Source organism: Gorilla gorilla, chromosome 1 (genome assembly GCF_029281585.2).
Source record: "Gorilla gorilla gorilla isolate KB3781 chromosome 1, NHGRI_mGorGor1-v2.1_pri, whole genome shotgun sequence".
Lineage (NCBI taxonomy): Eukaryota > Metazoa > Chordata > Mammalia > Primates > Hominidae > Gorilla > Gorilla gorilla.
The window spans coordinates 241,331,594-241,339,970 of record NC_073224.2 but is presented as its reverse complement, the minus strand read 5'-3'; the positions used below and the strand labels follow the sequence as shown (position 1 = coordinate 241,339,970).

At 40.4% G+C, this 8,377-nt stretch overlaps 1 protein-coding gene across 1 annotated transcript in view; it reads right to left on the bottom strand.

Moving 5' to 3' along the window:
• Positions 1-2,628: 2,628 nt before the first annotated feature.
• The window catches only part of LOC129523959 (solute carrier family 35 member F5-like), a 66,518-nt gene continuing 60,769 nt past the window's right edge, over positions 2,629-8,377 (bottom strand). The window contains exon 10 of the mRNA XM_063703613.1: positions 2,629-2,729. The gene's annotated coding sequence lies outside the window, so the exon portion shown is untranslated. The remainder of the gene's footprint in view (positions 2,730-8,377) is intronic.

Below are 8,377 nucleotides of genomic sequence, written 5' to 3'. Positions count from 1 at the left end.
GGTTAACATGGTGAAACCTCATCTCTACTAAAAATACAAAAATTGGCCAGGCGTGATGGCATGGGCCTGTAATCCCAGCTATGTGGGAGGCTGAGGCACAAGAATCACTTGAACCCAGGAGGCAGAGGTTGCAGTGAGCTGATATCGCGCCACTGCACTCCAGCCTGGGTGACAGAGCAAGACTCCATCTCAAAAAAAAATTTTTTTTTCTATGAGTGTCATATATATGGTGTACACACATTTGTGTTTGTATATACATATATGTATGTATATATTACTATGTGTGTATATACATATACAGACACATACACATATATGTATGTTTGCATATATATTACTGTTTATGGTTGAGTCTCTAATTAGATTTGCTTATAGACGTACATGGGTCATGGTGACTAGAATAAGTAAAAAATCTTCCCCTGCACAGTCCAGATAACTGTCTGCAGTAACAATTCATACTCTGACACCCTGAAAGTCACAAATCAGAGAGCTTTCTTTTGCTTTCAACCTCAATGCCCAGACCTGTTAGGCAGGATACCAGGTGGGAAGGAAAAGTTACAGCTTGCTTATTAGATCTCAGAAACAAAGCAAAAAGGTAAGTACAGAACAAACCAAGTTGGAAAGGAATTAGTGGGGTAGGTATCTAAACCCATGAAGAAAGGATTTTGCCCAAGGCACCAGAAGAAGGTTGAGGTCTTGAGGTACCAACAATCTTAAAGACCCCTTCCCCTGAGCATGTGAATGGAAGCAAATGCAGGGCAAGGGAGGAAACCACATCATCAGAGGGAATTAAAACCCACCCACTACACTTGAAATTTCATAATGTTTCAATCTCCTCTCTCACCAAATATTTTACTGGAGAAAGTCATCATAATTCTGATTTATTTTATTTTTTGATATGGAGTCTCACTCTGTCACTCAGGCTGGAGGGCAGTAGTGCAATCTGGGCCCACTGCAACCTCTTCCTCCCAGGTTCCAGCCTTTCCTGTCTTAGCCTCCTAAGTAGCTGGGATTACAGGCATGCGCCACCATGCCTGGCTAATTTTTGTATTTTTGTAGAGAAGGGGTTTCGTCATGTTGGCCAGGCTGGTCTTGAACTACCGATCTTGGGTGATCCATCCCCCTCGGCCTCCCAAAATGCTGGGATTACAGGTGTGAGCCACTGCCCATAATTCTATTTTTCTTACTTCATTTACAGTAAGTCCCCGAACTTCTCTGTGACATTACATAGGGATGATGATGACAGTAAAATAATAGCTTAATCTCATTAGATTATTGTGAGGATTAAGTATGAAAATGCAGGCAAAGCATTTTAGGCACCATAGTGCATTTAAGTGTTCAATGAATGTTAGATATTCTCATTCATGTCTTTATTATTGATAGCAGTCCCACAGCAGAATCTATAAAAGTCTCAAAGAGCTGGGCAGTAAAAAGGTCAAAAATGGAATGAACAGGGAAAGATCAGTCATCCCAGAACAAATAACTGAGTTTATCTGGGTTTGGGTTATAGTGTTCTACCCAGAGGAGATACTTGCAGCTGAGACCGCTAGAATAAAAAGTCACATTCATGGGCTGGGAATGCCCGCTTTAGAGGTCACTTCCTGCTGTTGTCTTCAAAAGTGCTTTACGGCTTACATAGCTCCTGTAAGTATGTTTCTGGTGCGCTCACTGGTCCTAAACCGGCAGGTGGATATACTTACCGATGGTTTACATGTGAAGAAATAGCCCTGCCCAATATTTCACGGTTAGTGCTGGAACTAGGACTCAAATTCAGGTTTCCTGGCTCCAACTCTACACTTGCTCCAGTACATAATGTTGTCATTTGAAGGTGTTCAGAGCCAGCAGACGTAGGACTCTGGACTCAGACGCTCAGAAAAAATTTCTGCATAGACAATTACTATTCTCACTCATTCAGCTATTTGGCACATAACTCAAAAAAGAAACGAACACTTGGCATGCCATTTTGGGCAGGTTGTCCCCATGGTGATGTGTCTCTTAGGAGGATCTTCTCTGCATTTCGTGTACAGATTTCTCCCGAATCTCACAGAAGCAATATTGGAACAGAAAGTGAAACTATGTAAGTCTCTAATATAACCAAAATAAGAATTCAAATACAGGTCTTTATGATTCATAATATGGCTTGTTGCATATTCCTAAGAGAATCATTTTACAGAATATATACTTCTCTTCCCTCCTTTCTCTCTGTTTAGCAACATCAAACAAAAGCTGCTTGGGAGTGGCTACTAGGAATTGGTTTTCAGCATCCAAACTAATTTCCTCTCTCCTCATTCAATCCCTCAGAAAGAAGCGCAAGAGGAGTATACATTACATTTGCATCAGCATTCAGCATTTACATTTGTCTTTCAACACTTCAACAGAATTGACTTAGGTAATAATTTACTCAACTGATTTCAGTGCAAGACTCTAAGATAAAAGCAAATTTTCTGAGAGTAAAACAAAACAAACCCAAACTTCAATGGACAGAAAATTGCTTTGAAATCCTAGTTATCTAGGCAACTTGCTATTATCCGTTCATTATTAAAGAGAATAAAAAATTAGTTTGAGAAAAGACATACATTTAACACACAAACTCCAGAGCACAGGGTTACCTGAGGCACTGTCGTTAACCTTTGTGGTGTGAGCCATGCTGGCTTGAGTCCAATGAGAGATCCAGAAAGGAGTGAGGAGTCATGCAAATTTTATGCATCAAGTTCTCAAAGGCATTCAACCTGAAACAATAAAGAGAGCCCCATCAAAATGGATCATTTAAAAAATGTACAACACTAAATCTTAGACTTCCGTTTACAAAGATGACTGCTAACAGAGAAAGCAAATCGGAATGGGGGGAGAAAGACTATAGATCCAGGAGGTGACTGCATTGGACCTGGCAGTATGGAGATAACACCCACGGATGTACCAGTGGCTACATACTGAAAGGGGGTCTCTACACATAATAATCTATGGGAAACAAAATTGGTTCTCTAGAAATGAGACTATTTTAGGAAAGTGGTCACCAAATACAAATGACTTCCTAATGTGTAGCACTCTACAAAATATTTTTGGTTTTTAAGCATATCTTCCTTTCCAAATTCTGGTTCAAAAAGTTCATTTATTCAACTGCAATTTCAAAGCAATTACTGCACCAAATGTTTACATTTTTAAAAAGATTAACTTCATGGAAATTCTTTTGAGATATCTGAAGTCTTTCTACCAACGCCTCTTTCTTACATGCAACCACCTTTCTAAAGCACAAATCTGATCCAGTCAGTCCTCCTCCTCTTAAACAAAAATTCATTATCTCCCACTGTGCCGCTGGATAAACTTCAAATTATTAGAGGCATTCGGACCAGAGCAACTCCATCTTGAATAGGGGCTAGATAAAATAAGGCTGAGACCTTTATTTTAAGTCTAAATTCCCAGGAGCTTAGGCATTCTTAGTCACAGGATGAGACAGGTCAGCACAAGATACAGGTCACAAAGACCTTGCTGATAAAACAGGTTGTGGTAAAGAAGCCGTCCAAAACCCACCAAAACCAAGATGAAGATGAAAGTGATCTCTGGTCATTCTCACTGCTCATTATATGCTAATTATAATGCATTAGCATGCTAAAAAACATTCCCACCAGCAGCAGGACAGTTTACAAATGCCATGTCAATGTCAGGAAGTTATCCTATATGGTCTAAAAAGGGGAGGACCCCTCACTTCCAGGAACTGCCCACCCCTTTCCTGCAAAACACAAGAATAATCCACCTCTTGTTTAGCATCAAGAAGTAACTGTGTGTACAATCAGTTGAGCAGCCCACGCTCCCGCTCTGCCTATGGAGTAGCCATTCTTTGTTCCTTTATTTTCTTAATAAACTTGCTTTTACTTTACTCTATGGATTCACCTCTAATTCCTCCTTGTGAGAGATCCAAGATCTTGGGGTCTGGATTAAGACCCCTTTCCAGTAACAAAATGATAGATCATGGCACATAGTTCTGAAACACCGGGGTCCACATTGGGCAATGTATTCATTTTACATTGATATTTCTATTTAAAAGTTACCTGAGATTACCATAATAAGACTTATATTTCAATCACAAAATCTAAAACAAAAAAAGAAAAAATACAAAAAAGAACACTGTTTCCCCTTTGGTTTTTGCAAATACCTTCTGAAAAATACTAGCAAACAGTAAACAACAGTACATATAGAAATTCCATTTCCATTGTGCCCAAACTCTGACTCTAGACCCATGAAATCAGAAGAAGTTGGGAGAAATAAACTCTAAGTTGAGAATTAAAGTGTCAATTCAGAAACCCACACGACCTCTTAACAACAGAATGCCAAGATAATATCTGTATACACTCATTCTAATGCAGCCATTGAAATCATATAAGTTTTTAATAAGGTAAAATATTCAAAGTATGTTGGTTAAAAGAAAAACAAAACTGTATACTATCCTAAACCTAATTTTATTAAAAATATGTATGTGTATATGTACACATTTAATTTAAACGATGAGAAGTAAATGTACCAAAATGTTCACTGTGGTGGTTGCCTCTGGGTGATGAAATCATGGATTTTAGCTCTTTTCTTACTTTTGTAATAACAATTATTAAAAATAAATATTTAGGCCGGGCGCAGTGGCTCACACCTGTAATCCCAGCACTGTGGGAGGCTGAGGCAGGCAGATCACCTGAGGTCAGGAGTTTGAGACCAGCCTGGCCAACATGGCAAAACCTCGTCTCTACTAAAAAATACAAAAATTAGCCAGGGCTGGTGGTGCACGCCTGTAATCCCAGCTACTCGGGAGGCTGAGGCACCAGAACCACTTGAACCTGGGAGACAGAGATTGCGGTGAGCTGAGATTGCACCACTGCACCCCAGCCTGGGCGACAGAACGAGACTGTCTCAAAAAATAAAACTAAAAATTTAGACCCCTTCTGTCTTGTTTTATTTGCTTTAAAACCCTCAGGGAAAAGAAAAGGTATTTTTTTTAATGCTATTCAAAAAAGGAAACTATCAGGCTACAATCACGAAGATTATAAGGGGTCAGAAATATAAGTAAATAAAAAGGAAGGAAAAGGAAATGGCTGATTGCTTTGATCACACAGGGTGAGAATTTCTTGCCACTTAGTGAAATTTCCCTCATTGTTTAAATGGGTTTGCACCACAGTTCAAAGCTAACTACTGCGAAAGCAACTCAGTGTAAACTCAAAAGGACCCTTTTTTCTCTTTTTTTTTTTTTTAAAAAAACAGATTGCTTCTGACAAGCCTGCCCGCTGCGTGGCTTTTCCAGCTACACTGAATAGCATTGTGTCCACCTGGAGAGAGGAGATTCTAAACCATCCACTCCCTGCTGATCCTTAGTTTCTGGCTGGTGACACACCAGGAGGATAGGATGGCTCCAATCTCCCTGATGAAGGGGTAATCACCTGACTTTCTCTTGGAAACAGAGGCACTGGTTCAGGTCCACAACATTGAACTTGGAGAGCAATAACCTCTGTGTGCACAGTCATTGCTGGCTGAATCAAAAGGCAGGCATTAGGGATAAACACTGTCTTTTAAGAATAGGAGTGACTGTCTATACATTTCTGACAAACGCAGTTTTATTTAAAAAAAAAAAAGTGGAGACTGGGAAGACCAGAGAGGGAGGGGCAAATGAAGGGGCAAAGGAAAGAAGCCCAGTTTCTGGAATTATTCAACTAAGTATGCTTTTAAAAGCTAACAACCACAAAACCCTAAGCCAAACCCTGTTTACTGGCCCCTTGCTAGCCTTGTGTGTTTGCACTCTTGCTCCATAACGGCTTGTAAATACCACCATGTAAAACCTTGAAGGCAAACAGAAGACAAGAAGGGACAAGCTGCATGTGCTAGGGGTGAATGAAATATGCGTCAAGGTATTTGGATGGAGATGTGCCCAGAATCTTCCTAGTCAAGCTTAATAAACTTTGGCCCAAGGTCCTCTCCTGTTATTGAAACTCTTTCATCTGGCAGAAGACCTTTTTCTCAGATCCAAATTGGTGCCTCCCACCCTTCCCCAAACTGAACAATAAAACCAAAATAAGGAGGAAGCCTAAAATTAGGAACTATAAGCATATCACTGGTAAAATAACAAGACACTGTTGGCCGGGCACGGTGGCTCACGCCTATAATCCCAGCACTTTGGGAGGCCGAGGTGGGTGGATCACTTGAGGCCACGAGTTCAAGACCAGGCTGGCCAACATGGCAAAATCCCATCTCTACTACAACTACAAAAATTAGCTGGATAGGGTGGTACACGCCTGTGATCCCAGCTACTTGGGAGGCTGAGGCACAAGAATCACTTGAACAGGGAGGCAGAGGTTGCGGTGAGCCGAGATCACGCCACTGCATTCCAGCCTGCACAGCAGAGTGAGAGACCCTGTCTCAAAAAAAAGAAAAAAAAAAAAAAAAAAGAAGACACTGTCACTGGGTGTGAATCCTGGCAGTGTCCGTGCAAAGAGAACAGTTGTATATTGTGTATTGATTTTTCTCAGTTATTATTCATGCTGACAGGCGGCCTCAAATTGTGAGTGCTCATTCTTCTTAATACTATGCAGATTCTTATGTCGGTGCATTGTATAAACCAGAAAAGGTTTGGCCACAGTCCATTCCTGTGTTACAGATCAATAAATTGCTTCTTTTCTCCCTCAGAGGACAGTGCAAACCAGTAAATCTTAAGTGGTACAATGGTGGCTTAGTTCTCCTAGCTAAGAAAGAAACCACTCCTGTGAAAGGATTTAGGAAAATACATCAACAGAGAAAATAAAGAATTTGTCTTTGTCTCTATTTATTTCGGGAGACTGAAGGATGCTGATGCATGTTTTAGTAGATCGCCAAGTAACGTACAATGAATGACGGAAACATTGCATGAGCTGACCCCATAAATACTTTACATTAGCTAAAATGATACAAATATGAAAAACAGCACACTAGAACTTTGATAAAAATACACCAATGCAAACAAGTAGTTAGATAAAATTGAGATTTGATATATACTCTAGCACTGCTAAACTATCAAATGCCACTATCTCAGTTAGAAACAAGATAATGCTGATGATAATATTGATGGTAATGTTGACGGCAGCTAATGTTAATAGACCTCTTACTATTAGTTATTGAAATATAAAATGTCACCCAAAGTGTAACATTAAGTACTACTAATAAAAAAAGATGTCACTAAATGATAAAATGCTTATTAAGAAATTACATTCATTATAAGACACATCCTCATTTCAGAGGCCATATGAGAAAAATGCATACCTTACCACTGATGCAATTGTTACATTCAAGGGACTTTTAAAAACACTGAACAGTTATTACCTTGTTTAAACTTCACAACAACCCTACAAAGTACTACCCCTTCTCTCCATTGTATACGTAAGAAACAAGCACAGGGAGTTTTAGAACTTGCTCACATCACACAGCTAGTATGACAGCGCTGACATTTAAAGCTGAGCAATTCAGCCCTAGGGCTCTTGTGATTATGTGATTTAGAGTAAGGGCACTATTGTTTCAACAAATGAGAACTTAGGGCATAAATGAGTGATGCATATACGTAAGGTAGTCACCTTAGTTACCTATATGCTTACTGCAAGGAGGCTTTGCGCAAATCCTTTTTAGATAAGAAAGCTGCATCTCGGAATTTTATGTAATTTTTTTTCTTTTTTGAGACGGAGTCTCGCTCTGTCGCCCAGGCTGGAGTGCAGTGGCGCAATCTCAGCTCACTGCAACCTCTGCTTCCCGGGTTCAGGTGATTCTCCTGCCTCAGCCTCCCAAGCAGCTGGGATTACAGGTGTGTACCACCATGCCCAGCTAATTTTTGCATTTTTAGTAGAGATGGGGTTTCACCATGTTGTCCAGGCTGGTATAATATGTTTTTAGAGCAACTGTATTTGCAACCTTATTCCTTGGAGTAACACATTTAAGAGCCTGAAGTACTTACATGACACACAGGAAATGCTTCTCAGTACTTAACCAGTACACTCTTTTCTTCTTCTTTTTTTTTTTTTTTTTTTCTTTTTTTTGAGACGGAGTTTTGCTCTGTCACCCAGGCTGGAGCACAGTGGCGCCATCTCGGCATACTGCAAGCTCCGCCTCCCGGGTTCACGCCATTCTCCTGCCTCAGCCTCCCGATTAGCTGGGACTACAGGCACAGACCACCACGTCCAGCTAATTTTTTGTATTTTCAGTAGAGACGCGGTTTCACCGTGTTAGCCAGGATGGTCTTGATCTCCTGACCTTGTGATCTGCATGCCTCGGCCTCCCAAAGTGCTGGGATTACAGGTGTGAGCCACCGCGCCCGGTCCCAGTACACTCTTTTCTAGACTGCACAGAATTAGTAGAGCAGGCTTGATTATCAACCTTGTTCTTT